This window comes from Nomascus leucogenys, chromosome 9 (genome assembly GCF_006542625.1).
Source record: "Nomascus leucogenys isolate Asia chromosome 9, Asia_NLE_v1, whole genome shotgun sequence".
Lineage (NCBI taxonomy): Eukaryota > Metazoa > Chordata > Mammalia > Primates > Hylobatidae > Nomascus > Nomascus leucogenys.
The window spans coordinates 73,536,823-73,556,292 of record NC_044389.1 but is presented as its reverse complement, the minus strand read 5'-3'; the positions used below and the strand labels follow the sequence as shown (position 1 = coordinate 73,556,292).

Genomic DNA, 19,470 nt, shown 5'->3' with positions numbered 1-19,470 from the left:
ATGTTTGGCAGGAGACTTAGTAGAAACCTGATATGCCAGGAGAGGGTGGCATGATATATTTAAAGAAAATATTTTTCAAACATGAAGGAGATACAAAGACTTTCCCAGAAAAACAAAAGTTGAGGGATTTTTCAACACTATATATGTTCTACAATAAATGCTAAATAGAATTCTTCAATCTGAAAGCAAAGGATGTTAACAAGCAATAAGAAATCATCTGAAGGTACAAAGCTCACTGGTAATAGTAAGTTGACAGACAAATACAGAGTATTATAACACTGTAATTCTGGGATGTAGACTACTGATAGCTTGAGTAGAAAGACTAAAAGATGAACCAATCGAAAGTAGTAACTACAACTATTCAAGACACAGGCAGTATAGTAAGATATAAATAAAAGCAACAAAAATTAAGAAAGCTGATGGAATGAAGTTACAGTATAATTTTCATTCGTTTTATATGGACTTGCTTGATATTTTTTTGTTGTTTATGCAATCAGTGTTAAGTTTTTAACAGTTTAAAGTAATTTGTTATAAGATGTTATTTGCAAGCCTCATGGTAACCTCAAATGCAAAAAACTACAATCGGTACACAAATAACAAAAAGCAAGAAATGTAATCACCAGAGAAAATCACTTTCACAAAAGTAAGCCAGGATGGAAGGTGGGAAAAAGGATAAAAGGAAGGAAGGAAGGAGAAGGAAGGAAAAAATACAAAATAACCGGAAAACAAGAAACAAAATGGCAGGAGTAAATCATTACTTATTAATAATATTGAATCCAAATGGACTAAACTCTCCAATCAAAAGACATAAAGTGGCTGAATGGAGTTTTTTTTAAAGCCCCAACTATCTGCTGTCCACAAGATACAAACTTCACCCATAGAGACACACATACACTGAAAATAAAGAGATGAGAAAAGATATTCCATGAAAATGAAAAGCAGAAAATGGCAGGAGTATCTGTATGTATATCAGACAAAATAAATTTTAAGACAAAAACCGTAAAAAGAAACAGACATGGTCATTATTTAATGATAAAGGGGTCAATACAGCATAAGGATATAACAATCATACATATATATATGCACCCAACACTAGAGCACCCAGATAAACAAGCAAATATTATTTGAATTAAAGACAGATAGATTCCAATGCAGAAATAACTGGACACATCAACACCCCACTTTCAGCATTAGAGAGATCACACAGATAGAAAATCCACACAGAAACATCAGACTTAATCTGGACTATAGACCAAATGGGCCTAATAGATGTTCACAGAATGTTTCATCCAATGGCTGCAGGATACACATTATTTTCCTTGGCACATGGGTAATTCTCAATGATAGACTGCACGTTAGGCCACAAAAGGGTCTCCAAAAACAAAAACATTTGGAATAATATCAATTATCCTTTCTAACTACAATGGAATAAAACTAAAAATCAATAACAAGAGGATCTCTGGAAACTACACAAGCATATGCTCTGAATGACCAATGGGTCAATGAGAAGCTTAAGGAAATTTTAAAATTTCTTGAAACAGATGAACATGGATTAACATACCAACATCTATGGGATACAGCACAAGAAGTACTAAAAGAAAAATTTATAGCTATATGATCCTAAATATTTTTTTTAAAACTTGAACAAGCTAACAATACATCTTAAAGAACTACAAAAGCATGAGCAAATCACAAATGTAAAATTAGTTGAAGAAATTAATAAAGAACAGAGTAGAAATGACATTGAAATGAAAAAATACAGAATACAAAAGATCAACAAAATGAAAAGTTAATTTTTTGAAAAGATACATTTGATGAACCTTTAAAAAGTCTAAGAAAAAAAGAGAGAAGACTCAAATAAATGAAATCAAAGACAAAAAAAAGGAGACATTACAACAGATAGTGGAGAAACTCAAAAGATCATTAGAAACGAGCAACTATACATTAAGAAAAGGAAAAAATAGAAAAAATTAATAAATTTCGAGGATATTCAACCCAAAAAATTTAGCCATAAAGAAAAACAAAATTGGAATAGACCATAACCAGTAATGAGATTTAAGCCATAATAAAAAGTCTCCTGGTAAAAAAAAAAAAAAAAAAAAAAAGCCCAGGACCTGTTGGCTTTACTGCTAAATTTTATCAAACATTTAAAGACCTAACACCAATCCTTCTTAAACAACTAAGAAAAATAGAGGAGGGAGTACTTCTACATGCATTCAATGAAGCCAATATTACCCTGATACCAAAACCAGACAAAGACACATCAAAAAAGAAAACTACAGGCCAATATCTCTGAAAAACATTGATGTAAAAAACCTCAACAAAATGCTGGCAAACAGAACACAACAACACATTAAAAAGGTCATTCATCATAAGCAAGTGGGTTTATCTCCAGGATGCAAAAATGGTTCATCAAATGCAAATTGATGTGATACATCATAAAAACAAAATGAAGGACAAAAAACATGATCATTTCAACTGACACGGAAAAAGAATTTAATAAAATTCAATATCATTTCATGATTAAAAAGTCCTAAAAAAACTGGGTAAATAAGAAACATACTTCAATACAATTTAAGCTATATATAACAGACCAACAGCTAGTTATCATAGTGAATAGAGAAAAACTAAAAGGCTTTCCTCTAAGATCTGGAACACAACAAGAGTATGCTTTCACCACTGTAATTCAACATAGTACTGGAAGTCCTAGCTAGAGCAATCAGACAAGAGAAAAAAATAAAGTACATCCAAATTGGAAATGAAGACGTCAAATTATCCTTGTTTGCAGATAATATGATCTTATATTTGAAAAATCCTGAAGATTCCACTAAAAACAATCAAACTGATAAACTCAGTAAACTTCTAGGATACAAAATCAGCATACAAGAATCTGTGCATTTCTTGATGCTAAGAGTGAACAATCTGAAAAAGAAGTCGAGAAAGTGTTCCCATTTACAATAGCTACAAATAAAGTAAAATACTAGGAATTAACAAGAGAAGTAAAATATCTCTACAATAAAAACTATGAAACATTCTTGAAAGAAATCAAAGAAGAAACAAAAAAATGAAAAGATATTCCATGTCCATGGATTAGAAGACCCAATATTGTTAAAATGTCCATACTAGCTAAAGCAATCTATAGATTCAATGTAGTCCTGAACAAAATACCAATGACCTTCCACTGAAATAGAAAAAGCAATCCTAAAATTTAGATGGAGTCACAAAAGACCCAGAATAGCCAAAGCCATCCCGAGCAAAAAGAGCGAAACTGGAGGAATCACATTACCTGACCTCAACTTATGCTACAAAGCTATAGTAACCAAAACAGCATGGTACTGGCAGAAAAAAAAAAAAGACACATAAAGCAATGGAACAAAATAGAAAATCCATAAATAAATTCATACATCTACCGTAAACTCATTTTCAACAGAGGTGACAAGGACATACATTAGGGAAAGGACAGTCTCTTCAACAAATGGTGCTGGGAAAACTGGATATTGCTATGCAGAAAACTAAAACTAGACCCCTATTGCTAGCCATATGCAAAAATCAAGTCAAAGTGGAAATAAGACTTAAATCTAAGTCCTCAAACTATGAAACTACTAAAAGAAAGCATTGGGGAAACTCTCTAGGACTTTGGTCTGGGTAAAGATTTCTTGAGTAATATACCCCAAAGCACAGGCAACTAACGCAAAAATAGACAAATGGGACCACATCATGCTAAAAAGCTTCTGCACAGTAAACAAACAACAAAATGAACAGACAACCACAGAATGGGAGAAAATATTTGCAAACTACCTAACTGACAAGGCATTAATAACTAGAATATGTTAAGAAGTTTAAACTACTCTATAGGAACAAACTTAATAATCCAATTAAAGATGGGCAAAGGATGTGAATATTAACTTCTCAAAATAAGACATACAAACGGCAAACAAACATATGAAAAGGTGCTCAACATCACTGATCATGAGAGAAACACAAATCAAAACTCCAGTGAGATATCATCTCATCCTATTTAAAATGGCTTTCATTCAAAAGACAGGTAGTAAGAAATGCTGGCAAGGATGTGGAGAAAAGGGAACCCTCGTACACTATTGGTGAGAATGTAAATTAGTACAGCCACTTTGAAGAACAGTTTGGAGGCTCCTCAAAAATCTAAAATTTGAGCTACCATATGATCCAGCAATCCCACTGCTGGGTATATATCCAAAAGAAAGGAAATCAGTATATTAAAGGTATATCTGCATTTTTATGTTTGTTGCAGCACTGTTCATGATAGCCAGTATTTGGAAGCAACTGAAGTGTTTATCGACAGAGGAACGGATAAAGAAAAGGTGGTACATATACACAATGAGTACTAATCAACCATGGAAAAAGAATGAGGTCCTGTAATTTGCAACAACATGGATGGAATTGGAGGTCATCATGTTAAATGAAATTAGCCAGGCATGTAAAGACAAACTTTGCGAGAGCTACAAATTAACATAATTGACCTCATCGAGATAGAGAGTAGAAAGATGGTAACCAAAGGCTGGAGAGGGTAGTAAGGTGGGAGTGGTGGGAGAAAAGGGGATGTTTAGTAAGTACAAAAAATAGTTAGAAAGAATAAGGCCAAGTGTTTGATGACATAGCAGGGTGACTATAGTTACTAATAATTTGACTACACATTTAAAAATAACTTAAAGAGTATAACTGGACTGTTTGCAACACAAAAGATAAACACATGAGAAGATGGATATACTATTTAGCATGATGTGATTATTATACACTGCATGCCTATGTCAAAGTATCTCATCGACCCCATAAATAATATTCAACTACTCTGTATCCACAAGAATTAAAAATTTTTAAAAAAGGAAATCAGTGTATTGAAGAAATCTGCACTCCCATGTTTACATGTTAGCACTGTTCACAATAGTCAATATTTGGAAGCAACCTAATTGTCCATGAACAGACAAATAGATTAAAAACAATGTTGTGCATATACACAACAAGTACTACTCAGCCATAGAGAAGAATGAGATCCTGTCCTTTGGAACAACATGAATGGAACTGGAGGACACTGTGTTCAGTGAAATAAGCCAGCTACAGAAAGTCAAATTTTGCATGTTCTCATTCATTTGTGGGAACCAAAAATTAAGATAATTAAGCTTATGGAGCCAAAGAGTGGAATGATGGTTACCAAAGGCTGGGAAGGCTAGTGGAGGTATTGGGGGAAGGGGGTAATGGTTAATGAGTAAAAAAATATACTTAGATAGAATGAATATGATCTAGTATTTGACAGCACAACAGGGTGAGTGCAATCAATAATAATTTATTGTCCACTTAAAAATAACTAAAAGAGTATAATTGGAATGTCTGTAACACAAAGAAATGATAAATACTTGAAGTGATGGATAACACATTTACCCTGATGTGATTATTACTCATTGTATGCCCACATCAAAATAACTTATGTATCCTGTAAACATATATACCAACTACGTATCCAGAAATTTTTAAAAAAACTGTAAGCATGTTTCTCTATTAAATTGAATGTGGTTAAATATTTATAAATATTTGAAAGATGATTTAGCTTTAATTTGGCTTCTTTATTCCCTTCTGAGAAGCTGTGAGGAGCTGTTGTTTTAAGAGTGTACTGTGCCTGGCAGTGAGTGGATACAAATAAGTTTACTCAGGTCTTCTGAGGCTCGGTTATGAAAAGCCTGTCAAGTCTCTCAAAATTGGCAACAGTGAGCCATCTAAAGCCTTCTGGATGGCATACAGCATACTGTATTCTACAAAGAAGGGGAGAGCTAGGGAGGGCGAGTGCGAATAGAAGTAATTCAGCTAATTAAATGCCCTAGATTAGCAATCCTCAATCCCCAGGCCACTGACCTGTACCAGTCCACGGCCTATAAGGAACTGGGCCACAAAACAGGAGGTGAGCAGCTGGCAAAGGAGTATTACTGCCTGAGCTCTGCTTCCTGTCAAATCAGTGGTGGCATTAGAGTCTCATGGGGGTGTAAATCCTACTGTGAAATAGATATACAAGGGATTTAGGTTGCAGGCTCCTTATGAGAATCTAATGCCTGATGATCTGAGGTGGAACAGTTTCATCCCCACCCTGCTCCACCCCTGATACATGAAAAAACTGTCTTCCACAAAACCAGTCCCTGGTGCCAAAAAGTTTGGGAACTGCTGCTGTAGATGAGAAAAAATAGTGAAGTGGAAGTGGTTTTTATTCTACGTAATCTCTGATTCGTTTTGTGGCATCTTAAGAAATTTCATATCCATAGCCTTGCTACACACAAGAACATCTTATGTTATGGATTCAACTTATAGCCTAAAATTTAAGTCTAAATTTAATGGGTTTTCTTAAGAAAAATAAAAGATATGTGAAACAAGTAGAAGAAGATCAATAATTAGTTTCCAAATTGTATTGAAGATTTTGTCTAATGCATATACAAACTATCTCATTGCTCTTCTATGTTAATTTTCTTTCACTAGCAGACATTCTGTTCTGCGAAGTGACCATAAAGACCCTTTGTAAAATAAGATTAATACTTCTTTGCCTTTGTAATTTGCTTTATTACTTCAGCTACTCACTTATTTATAACATGCTCAAATATTTCCTCAAAGCAAATTAGTCACATTAGTAATTTATTTCTAATTTTCCATAGTTTTACAAAATTCACAGTGCTAGCCATTGTCAAGGAGAAGAGAGAGGGCTGAGGGAGCAAGCATGGGGGAGTGATATGGTTTGCATCTGTGTCGCCACTCAAATCTCATGTTGAATTGTAATACCCAACTTCAGAGGTGGGGACTCGTGGGAGGTAATTGGATCATGAGGGTGGTTTCTCATGGTTTAAACCATTCCTCTTGGTGTTGTCCTGGCCCAAGAGTGGGTTACTGCAAAATCTGGCTTCCCTCTTCCTCCTGCTCTGACCATGTAAGACATGCCTGCTTCTCCTTCATTTTTTGGCATGATTGAAAGTATCCTGAGGCCTCCCCATAAGCCATCATGCTTCCTGTACAGCCTGTGGAACCATGAGCCAATTAAATCTCTTTTCTTTACAAATTATCCAGTCTCAGGTATTTCTATATAGCAGTGCAAGCATGGACTAATACAGGGAATAAAAAATGTGTATGGAGAGGGATAAGGAAATAAAAGAAATTGAGAAGATAAAGTTGCATTGTTGTTGTTGTAACTGTCCCCTAGGTGATAAATGATTTATAACATCCTTCATATTGAAATGATTATTTGTGTAAATGGGCAAAAAAATAGGAGAATATAATGCTAGAAGGATAAAATGAATTACCTTACTGATGTATGTACACCTACCAGTTGCCTGAATTAGTGTATGAGATACTAAGTCTAATGTTTCCATAATCAATAGGAAACCAACAAGAATAAAGGCAAACACATATCAGAGATATGACAGCTGGAAGGTAGACATTTAAAAAAACATGACTTTCTAAATTCTAATTAGTAGGGATTAACGTTCAATTGAAGGCAAAATTGTCTTTTCATTGCTCAAAAGGTCACCTCTGACTAAATAAAATTATGGCAAACTGAAATGAAATAGCTCTACAAGAAATTCTAGAGAGAATTTGTGTTATTATCTTCTTCATTCTTTATCCTTATTCATGACTATAGCAAAAACACTTGGTATTGTGAGTGATCATCTGAAGACAATTTCTAGCCTGTTCCTGTCAATATACGTCTATATCTTTAGGCAACTGAGCAAGCCATATTACAATTACTCTGTCTATAAAATAACATCAATTTTACATGATTTTACAATTTCTTAAAGCTAAAATAGTCAACTGGCAAGGAAAAGAATATATTGGATTCACCAAAATGAAAAAGTGCTGTCTAGATTAATAAAGAAAACAAAAACCTAAGGGTCTTATAACATTGAAATTTTCAATGTTATAATTGTCTGAAATTTTCAGATATATGGAAAAGTCATCTCTTGATATTTAATATTTAATAGTCAAAACCTCTCGAGAACACCTACCAGCAGTCATATAAATGTTATTAATTACAAGTCATTGGAAACACAAAGAAAAGATATTGGTGATATTTTAGCCTACAAGAATGCTAGACATAGCATAGATCAACAGATATCGACTTGCAGTAGACTAGTCCCAAATATTTATTGGACCAGAGATTGTGCCTAGATTGCTGGGAACATCAATAATCAGAAAAGAAATAACCACTCTTCCCATAGATTGTCAAGGGATGTTTTGCATCTATAGATCTATTTTTCATTGAGAATCAGTTTTACTCTGTTTTGTGCTGCTATAACAAAATACCACAAACTGGGTAATTTATAAGCAATGGAAGTTTACTTGGCTGAATGGTACTGAAGGCTAGGAAGTCCAAGATTGAGGGGCCACACCTTATGATGATCTTTTTGATGTGTCATCACATGGTAGGAGGTATCACATGGAGAGAGAGCTTGCCAGAGAGAGTATAAGAAACCTACTCTTGAGATAGCTAACTTACTCCTAGGGTAACAACATGAATCCATTCAGAAAAGCAGAGCCCTCATGACCTAACCACCTCTTAGAGGTCCCACCTGTCAACGCTGTTGCATTGGAGATTGTTTCCAACACATGAACTTTGGGAGACACTTTCAAACCATAGCATAACCTAAATCCAACTTCTTTCTTTTCTGACAAACACTGCAGAATAAAATAATCTGTTTATCACAGAGGCATGTAGAAAGCAAGCATAGAGCATTCAGTTTAGAAAAAGGATGTGCAGCGTCAAGCAAGCATGCTGAAGCAAACAAACAGCAGTTCATGGAAAATATGGGAGGATGCTAGCCCATGAAAACATTAGTGAGCAAGTTCACAAGAAAAGATGGAAATGAAGATCCCTGATATAAGAAAGTGATATTAGAGCACGGCTCATGGTGGTAAAATAAAATAAAATAAAATAAAAATGTGATAGGTAGAATTGAATAAAGCAGGAAAAAATCTGATCCAGATGAGATTCTCTGGTTCAACAAAGTGCTAAAGGGCTTTTGATGGTGCTTTAATGACAAAGTATTTTTACATAGAACTACCATGCTGCCACTTAGACTGAGCAAATATGTTGCAAGTTTTACAAAATGAAGGCTTAATAATCTTTTTTCCTTTCCTTCCTCCCTTGCTTTCTTTGTCTCCTTTCTTTCTTTGCCTTTTTGCTTTTTTCTTCCTTCTTTCTTTTTCTCTGATTGGGTAAGTGACAATCTTCAAACGTTATTTTGGATAATAACAATATTAAATATCTAACAAAAATTACAATTTTACTACATTGTTAAAGATAGCTAAATAAAGAGCTTTGTTTGCTGTAAAAAGAAAAAAGAAATGCAAAGAAAAATGAGGGATAAAGGAAATGAAAAGGGTGTATAATAGAAACATGTGATCACACTTATTTAGGAGTTAGTGAGATGTGATATGTAAGATTATCTATCATCTGATTGAAAAAGAAAATGGTTATTGAACTGGAGGCAGAAGAAAATAATGATTCCTGTGAATAATGTTTGTTTGAATATTACAGGAACTCACTACTCTATATCTCAAAAGAAAAAGATGTTAATAAAATAATTTCTGTGAAAAATAAAAGAAGGAAAAATGTTACATCAGGTAATCCCTTAAAAGACAAAAAATACTGTGCTCCTGTAGTGTGCTTCTGTAATATGGGTTTTCTGAACCTAAAGTTTATCAATAAAAGAGAGAGAAGACATAATGATGGGGCAAACTGTGGCATCATTTCCAAACCAGGCCAGTCTATTGAGTGCATAATATGCTGAGTAATAGTTGTGTTTTTGTGGAGTCCAGCTACATAACACAGAATGAAGGCTCACCTCTATCCTGCAACTTCAGTCATAAAGCAACAGCTTTTGTGTCCTCTGTTACATTGTCCTATTTCCATCTTGAATTGCTGGACTAATGTAAAGCTGCCATCACAAAATCCTGAAGTGATAGAGTTGTTTCATGCCTTGAACTAGCTAAGCGTGCTGTATTGTGACATCCTGTTGTCATTAAAGGTAGGATTAGATTTACATTCACATAAGGCAAGAAAGGAAGCATAAAAAACCAGGGCCACCATTAAGTCAGTTGTCATTACTAAAAAGAAATGTTGAATGGTGATTTATTTGGAAAATGGCCAAAATGCTTTTGAAATGCTTCATTAGAGAGTAATTGACTTTCATTTGAGAAGAGGGACCATATGGTAAGTTGTTTCTAACTTACATAATTATTTACTAGTCTTGGGGACATAGTACCAGCCCAGACACTTTTTAAGTGCATATGAAAACACAATCTAATTGCTAACATATATTTTTATGCTGAGAACTTTGAGTTTTTTTAAATAAATAACTAAATCCTACTTCACAATAATCTTATAATAAATTGTGCTCAGAAATGTATCTTCTAATTGTTCTACAAAGTTTTTATGTTTTTAATTTTTTACTTGTCAGATTTTGAACTACCTATTCTTAGTCTGTGAAAAATGGACTCTAATATATTTCTTTATCAAAACATTGTTCCTCTTAGTCTTTCATCACTACCACTCCTACCACTCCAATCCCACCAATATCACTGAGCAATCAACACTAGTCTAACAGAAAAAAATATATATGAGTCACTATATTAGGAGATCCGTGGTTTTCATCATGCTTTCTAAGAAATCATCCAACTATGAAATATTACATTTAATCTCATTTTCTCTATTTTCTCATCTGGAAATATAGGCAGATGGCCTATCTCACAGATTTTGTAAGGGTCAAATGAGACATGGTATTCACAAAGTACATTAAAAGTTTAAAGTGATTATTATTGGATATTCTGAGTTAATTAAGTTGTGATAACTCTACAAGAATTTTGTATGCTTTTTCTTTGTCACTTGCTTAATTAGTTAACTTTTTGTACCTTTTTTACTTCATCAAGTGAAAGTTACTAATTTGTTAAAAGCCAAGTAATCAACAGCCTTTTCTATTACAAGGGCAAATTTTAAAAATATGCCAACTCCAAAGCTTCTTAAATGTGTACTTAGAGATTATTTATTTCTCCTAAAATGTAACCTCTCAGTTATTTAAACAAGCAAAATAAGTATAATCCTATAGCTGCATGTTTATATCACTGGGACATCAATCATTATACATAATACTGTGTTATTGCTTTTGGAATTTATTTATTAGAATCATAAGCTACAAACCCTGCAGGGACTAATTTAAATACACATTACATCTCTCAGTGCTTAGCACTGGCTTTTTGATTTAGCTCAAGTTTTGTAACTCTTATATCATTAGTAGACAATTCTGCATTCAATTTTAAATCCAGAAAACTCAGAGGTTTGCCTCTTTTTCTGCTTTTGAAAAATCCAACCTAAACTACTTTCTAAAATATATCCCTGTGCATTACTATCCTTGGATCTTGTTTGTTTCCTGAATGGCACATATCCTAATTCAAAAATACTTATTTGCTGATTTTTATTATCATTTGTATAATTGTTTTATCAAATTATATCATTTGTATAATTGTTTTATCAAGTTATAATTCATATACAATAAAATTTAGCCTTTCAAAGTGTACACTTCAGTGGTTTTTAGTATAGTCAGAGTTGTTCAACCATCACCACTATGTAATTCCAGAACATTTTTCCTCACCTTAAAAAAATACTCCATACCCATTAACTATCATTCCCCATTCCCCACTCTTCCATTCCCTGACAAGCACTAATCTACTTTCTGTCTGTATAGACTTGCCTATTGTGGACATTTTATATAAATGGAATAATACCATATATGGCCTTTTCTCTCTGCCTTCTTTGACTTTGCATATTTTCAAGTTTAATTCATGTTCTAGTGTTTTATTTCTTTTCATGGATGAATAATGTTTTACTGTATGAATATACCATATTTTTAAATCCATTCATCAATTGATGAACATTTGCATTGTTTCCACATTGGGCTATTATGAATACCACTGCTATGAAAAACAGGAACAGGTTTAAGTGAACATATATTTTTACTTATCTCAGGTACAGACCGAGGAGTAGATACTGCATCACATCTAGAAGTAGAAACTATTACCATATCACAAAATGTTAACTCTATATTTAACATTTTTAAAAATTAAAATTTTTCCAAAGGAGTCACATCATTTTCATCCCCAACAGCAAAGTAGGAGTTTTGTAATTTCTCCATATCCTTGCTAATATTTTTTTATTTTCTGTCTTTTTGATGAAAGCCATCCTAGTGGGTGTCAAGTGGTATCTCACTGTGGTTTGGGTTTGCATTTTCCTAATGAATAGTGATATTGATCACATTTTTCATGTGCTTATTGCACATTCATATATCTTATAGTGAGAAATGTCTATTCAAATGGTATGCCCATTTTAAAACTAGGTTATTTTTCTTTTTATTGTTGAATTATACAAATTTTTTATGTATTCTGGATATAAGCCTCTTATCAGATACATGATTTTCAAAGAGTTTCATTGTATTGGTTGTCTTCACTTTCTTGATAGTCATCTTTAATGCCAAAAAGTTTTTAATTTTGACACAAAGGCTCACAATTTCATACCTCAAATCTAGTACTTATAGTTCAAATTCAAATGTTTGATAAAAATTATATCAAATTTTTAAATACAACTGTCTCAGTGAAGTCTTACCTATTTGAGGACTAAGCCATACATATGAAATAAAATCTGTGTTAAAAAACAATAAATTCATTCATTTCAACAACGGAAAAGATCCAAAATTATTCACTTTGGTTCCTAATCTCATAACAGTCCTTAAATATATCTTGATTCTAGCAAAGAAACATGTTTTTAATAGCAGCATCTGCTTTTGCACACTTAACTTTATTTATTAATGTATTTTGTATTAAGTAATACTTGCACCACAAAATTGTCTTATAAAGAAAAACAATGATCTGAGAACTGTCGCAAATAAATAGCTATATTAATCATAATATCAGAGAGAAATAGAAATTTGAAGTTCAGATTTTAGGATTTAATTATTTTTTTAATTCTATCATCCTATAAACAAGTATTCCAAGGAAAACAATTAAATACATGCCCAGTAATTACACAAGCCAGAATTCCTTGAATCTTTTGTCAGTGTTTGTGGATCATAAAGCTTCGCTAGAGAAAGAGCCTTTTTCCCATAAAGAGAGCAATTACTGTAGTTGTATCATGATTTTGAAAGAGAAATTAATTAAATATGCAGTTAATATTCCTTGAAAATACATATATTGAGGGGACAATAACATTTTTTCTACCATGTGAAATTCATAAACTTTATTTATAGTAACTAAAATTATGTTTCCCCTATTATTCCTTTAGCCTGACATGACAGATGAGATTAAGGGAAAGAGAAATCAGTTAATTCCATTGTGCCAAACAACGTGTGTCAGAAATAAGACTAGAATGGGATCAGTTTCTGTGTGCTACATATTAATTTGTCCTGGTCACTGGTCACTTCTGTCACTTCAAACATTAGACTAGTGAATTTAGGAATTCACATTTCATTTTGATCTTTCTCTTTCAAGACATAAATTTCAATAGGTGCTAAAAACTTGTGAAAATCATAAATGCACTGCAAAATATCATTTGACCTCTAGGTCATTTTTCAAGAGCCATATGTATTTGTCTTTTACTCCCAATCTGATAAGTCACTATTTCTTATAGCTCTTCCGCTTCCCTCTCTTCCTTCTTCCCTTTCTCTTTCCCTCCCTCTCCTCCTTCTTCCCTTCCTTGGCAGTAAATGATAAGCAAATATGTAGGGCAGAATCATTTTCTAAGTAAAAAGTATAAATTTTTCAATTCTGAAGAGTACTTGCATATATCAAATGCCATAATAAAATACTTCTAAATTATATTATAGTATCAGATTAGGCTTTGTTGCTTCTGTGACCATAGATGTGGTAAAAGTAAGAAATGCAGATTTTATTTGTTATTTTCCTTTACAGACACCACTTTGAAGTGGAAAAGTCACTTCAGCACATGAATAACAATATTTATTCTCCATATTAATAATTGAAATACCACAGGCAATACTATTTCCAAATCAAATGTATTTAGATTCCTTAACATAAAGAATTTGAACTTTGTAGAAAACAAACAGAAAAGGTTTAATTAACTTTTATATATTACCACTGAGGTTGAAGGTTCTATATGTGCAATTGTCTTACTTGATCTAAAGAGCAATTAGAGTCTGTATGTCTGGGAAACTGAGAAAACCTGGTACGCTCTGTCATGTGGGACATCCATTTTTACTTAAGCCATTTTTGATGAAATTTTATTGAGGTGAATATTTCTTTCATCTTTGTTCAAATCATAATGTGGGCAACTATGTTCTTAGGAATAACTACTATTTGCAGCATTAAGAAATACCATTTTTTCCCATTTCAGGATGGAAATATAGGAAAAAGAGATAAAGTGAGTTCTCTAGAATCACAATCTAATAAGCTAGAAATGGGACTCGATCTTAACATTCCATTTCTAGTCTAGAATTCTGTTACTGTACTTCACTGAATTTAGATGTGGGAAATGGCTATCTCTGTTCTTTTTTTAAAAATAACTTGGGTATATTTAAGGCATATAACATGATGTTATAAGATACATATATGTAGATATAGTAAAGTGGTTACAAATGTGGAACAAATTAACTTATACATCAGCTAACATAGTTACCCATTTTCTCCCTATGGCAAGAGCAGCTGTAATCTACTCATTTAGCAAAAATCCTGAATACAATATACTATTATTAACTATAGTCCGTATGTTGTGCATTAGATCTCTCCACTTGTTAATCCTGCATATTTACTACCTTGTATCCCTTGACCTACATTTCCCCATTTCTCCTGTTGTTCTTCATGTTAGACCCAGCATAGAAATATAAAGAAAAATATATATTCCATGGTTGGCATGACAGTTGGAGGTTGAGAAGGAGCAAGAAAAACCCATAATCTGTGTTATGTGGCTGATGTGGTAGGTAGCTACCAAAAGGGCTCCCTGGTGTTCATGCACTTTATGTAATTTTCCTTTCTCATGTATGCGATGGATTTGGTAATCTGCTTCTAATGAATAGAATACAGCCAAAGTGATGGGATAACATTTCTGAGGTTAGGTCATAAAATACTGTGACTTCTGTCCTGCTCACATTCTCTGGACTCGTCTCATGTGCTCCCTTAAAGGAAATAAGCTGCCATTTTGTCCGCTACATATGGAGAGATCAATGTGGCAAGGAGGTTAACAGCTACTGAGGAACTGTGGCCTCCATCCAATAACCAGCAAGAAACTAAATCCTGCCAAAGACCATGTGACTGAGTTTGAAAGTGGGTCATTCCCCAGTCAAGTCCCGAGATGACTGTAGGCCAGCTTGAATGCAGCTTTATGAGAGATGCTGAGCCAAAGGACTCAGCTAAGCTACTTCCAGATTCCTGATTCACAGAAATTGTGAGATAATAAATGTTGTAATTTAGGATAATCTATCACAAAGATAGAGATAACTAACAGAGTTTAAGCCCCAGAATTCCAGCCTCACTCTAACTCCCTCAAAATTAATATAGGATTGAAGTAAAAGATAGCATGCCTATCATGGTAGTTTTAAGGAAAAACAAAAAAAGTTTAAGACCAAAACATCGTAGTCTTAAAAAAAAAAAAAAAATCCGGCTCCGAATGAGTCCCCGCCAGAGTCTACTTCCAACCAGATTGCAACCTGTAAGCCTCCCCTACATAGAGATTTGGAGGTTGACACTGACAAAATATTATGGCATTTTATACATATCAGAATACATTTTGATACATATTTCATTTATTCTTACAATAACCCTTTGAAGCATCCAAAGATATTGTTATTTCCATTTTACAGACAGAAACTGAGGAAAATGAAATAATGCAAATTTCCTAAAGTCACAAGCTAATGAGTTATGAGTTATAAATGGGAATAGATCTTAATACTCTGTTTTTAGTCTAGAATTCTGTTATTATGCCATACTGCTTTAACCTTGGGGAAGATGGTTATTTCCATAATTCTACCATGTTATAAAACATAGCATCTGAACACAGGGGAATGGATTAATTTATCAGACCCACTTTATTCTCCACAAAACCCGTCTTAATTCCCATACTTGTTTTTGAAATTTCAAAATCATTTTATATATTCTTTAAGTGAAACTATCAATGAATATAAAGTCAAGATGTCAAGTTAATTTTTAAAACTAGCTTTAAAAATTTGATACATCAAATGTTACTTTCTATATATTATCTTATAAATTAGTCTTGCAAAATAATAACTGCAGCAATAACAATTTATAAATAAATGAAGTACATTAGAAATTAGAAATCAACATCAGCTTAAACAAAACAGAACAAGGAAGCTACTCCATCTGCTGCATTGGTATATGACTCATGTGTTGAGCCCAATCAGCAAGAAGCTGTAATTTATAATTAGCATTGGAGAAAGAAGAAAGGAAGACAGAGGGAATAACCAAATTGAGTTGAATGTGTATTAAATTAATATTTTGCATAGGTTATGTAATTATTTTGAAAGTAGAAATATGAGTGCTATAAATATATTGACCATGCTTTGTCTTTTCTCTGCATTGGCTGTTGCTAACCTAGTTCATATTAATATATAAATTAGTTGCTGAAAAAGAATGTTGAATGAATGAGTGAATGTGTGAAATGAATGTCATTCATATGTAGTAGATGAAGGCAATGAGGCACAAGTAGATAAATATTTAAAATGCCACTGTGAATAATGCTAAACTCTAACTACCTGATTCCAAAGACATAGCCTTTTCATTCATATGGAGTGATTTCAAATAATTATTTCTTATTATATTAAGATATAGTTAGTAAATAGTCATCTAATAGTGAAACCATAACATAAAGATATTAATCAATTAATAAATATCACTTATCTCCAAGAAAAAAAGTATTTTCCTAACACATTTTAGAGTTAAAAGGCTGATGAAAAAATAATTTTAAGTAAATATTATTGAAGAACTCTATGAATAATGATTGCACTACATAAAAATGCAAAATATGTTAATAGTGGAAACCAGCTAAGACTTAATATCTAAACTCCAAACACTTTTCATTTTTTTTTTAGCTTTAATTCTTGCAAGAGTAAATGATATAATAAACAAAATATTTATGTTTAATAATTCTACAGTAGTTCTATGTTTAATAGTTTCCCAAGCTAGACTTATTCCAAAACTAAAAATAAAGAAATAGATTGAGCAAATAGTACTGAGGCTCCCTAACTCTGTTTTCTAAATCCCTAGTCTCCACTAATGGTAGTGTGAGCAGTGGTGGTGGTAGAAGCAAAGTGGTGGTATGAGATCTTCAGAGAATGAAAACAAATGTAGTCATCTATTTGGATTCTTATTGGTCATTCATATGATTTGTCTCTGTGTACCCAGCCAAATCTCATGTCGAATTGTAATTTCCAATGTTGGTGGAGGGACCTGGTGGGAGGTGACTGGACTGGATCATGGGGGCAGATTTCCTCTTGCTGTTCTCGTGAGTAAGTTCTCACGAGACCTGGTTGTTTGAAAGTGTGTAGCACTTCCCCCTTTGCTATCTCGCACACACACACACTCTCTCTCGTGCCACTATGTGAAGAAGGTGTTTGCTTCCCTTTCACCCTTCAGCCATGATTAAGTTTCCTAAGGCCTCCCAGCCATACTTTCTGTAGAGCCAGTGGAACTGTGAGTCAATTAAACCTCTTTTCTTTATAAATTACCCAGTCTCCAGTAGTTTTTATAGCAGTGTGAGAATGATTTATACAGTCATGTAGTAGCCTAGAGATCATATGAGCAATCTTATAATGAAGATCAATAAATTCTAAATTAAAAAAAAAAAGTTCTGAATGCTCTTCTTCAGGCTAGGAAAAAAAAGGTAAGGTAAGGAGGCTGTATCCACCTATACCATTAAGTAAGAAAAAGGAAATATCTCAAGTGATAGAGGACTTGGAGGATGGCAAAGTGGAGTATTCAGGCCAAATTTCAGCAACAGAGAACTCAGGGAAGTGTCTTAGCTGAAACAATTTGTAGTAGACATTAAAAAATCATTTCCTGAAAGCAGTTGCGCATGAGTTCCTAAAATAAAATTGCAATGCAAAAAATGACTTTAGGCATAGAGTGGATAATTGTTTATAAGACATGATCTGAGCAATAACAAAGCAACAATCATTTGAAATATATGGTTTTAGAATTTGCATGAAACAACTAGTTGGAGTAAATCTATACTATTAATTCCAGCATGGATACTGTACCTTCCAGCTCACTATCCTTATCCAGGATTTGCATTCCAGCCAAACTGGTTTACCTTGTAACTAAAGACTACCCTTTCCACAAGATCTAAATTAGATCTCAACAATACCCATGAAATATTGCATTACCATAATATTTGAAAATTCACTACTACTTCTGCAGAAACTTGGACCATATCATGTTCATTTTTGTATCTCTAGCTTCTTGAAGAGTGGTTGGAATATTTCAGGAATTCATTGTACATTTGGTAGACTGAAATAAATGATAATTCAAATTCACTGTAATCAGGAGCCATACTATATACTTCTCTGAACTTTCCTTTTGACATGCATATAGTATGTCCTAAAATATATATCAGAGATGAATGGGTTTATTGGCTTTTATAATTGGGGTAAGTGCGCTGCATCCCCCTCTTCCCATGGTTTATTGTTACACCTTTACTGAATTTATTGTGTAAGTATATTTTACATAACTCATCTGAATTAGTTTTACCTCCCGGACAACCATAAAAGTTGTACTAATTTGGAGATTGCTGTTTATGAAATGTGAAATAAAACACAAGAGATCAGAAACACTATGTATTATTCCTCAGAACTTTCCAAAGTGTATATAGACTTTTTCAAAGTCTTTTTGTTTAAACCAACATGTTCATTTTGAAGTTGTTTTAATTGTAATAAATAAAAAATATTGGTCTTTAAAAGTATTGGCTTACATAGTTTAAACACGTTTTTCAAATATAAAGGTTAAAACACGAGCACAGAGAAAACACAAGATGACCCCGTGAAAAGAATCAATAACATATTGATCAAAAATAACAATTAATTTGTAGCTTAAATGTTAAATTGGATTTTTAATTATGATTCTGTTTATATTTACATCTTGTCTAATTTTCTTGTACTTTTATTAATTAGTAAAACGAATTATAGAAGCAATGCTTCAATGGTTTGGTTCATTGAGTTCCTCTTTTTCCAAAGATTTTTGTTTTTATTTACAAATTCTTGAAAATGAAGAAAATACTACGAAAAAATGAACATCTCTAAAGGGTATTGTGCCAGAAGAAAATTGCCCATACTATGTATAAACTTGTCATTCTCTGCTCTGTCCATAAAAATAGCTTATCCTTACAGAGAATATGAAGCCAGTAAATTAGTAGGGTATGAACAGAGGTAGAAGAAGGACTCTACATCTTTATATGTTTGT

General features: G+C 33.0%; 1 protein-coding gene across 3 annotated transcripts in view; it reads right to left on the bottom strand.

Annotated features, from left to right (window-relative positions):
• Positions 1–19,470, bottom strand: part of CCSER1 (coiled-coil serine rich protein 1) — a 1,421,845-nt gene that overhangs the window by 706,098 nt on the left and 696,277 nt on the right. The window lies entirely within an intron of this gene.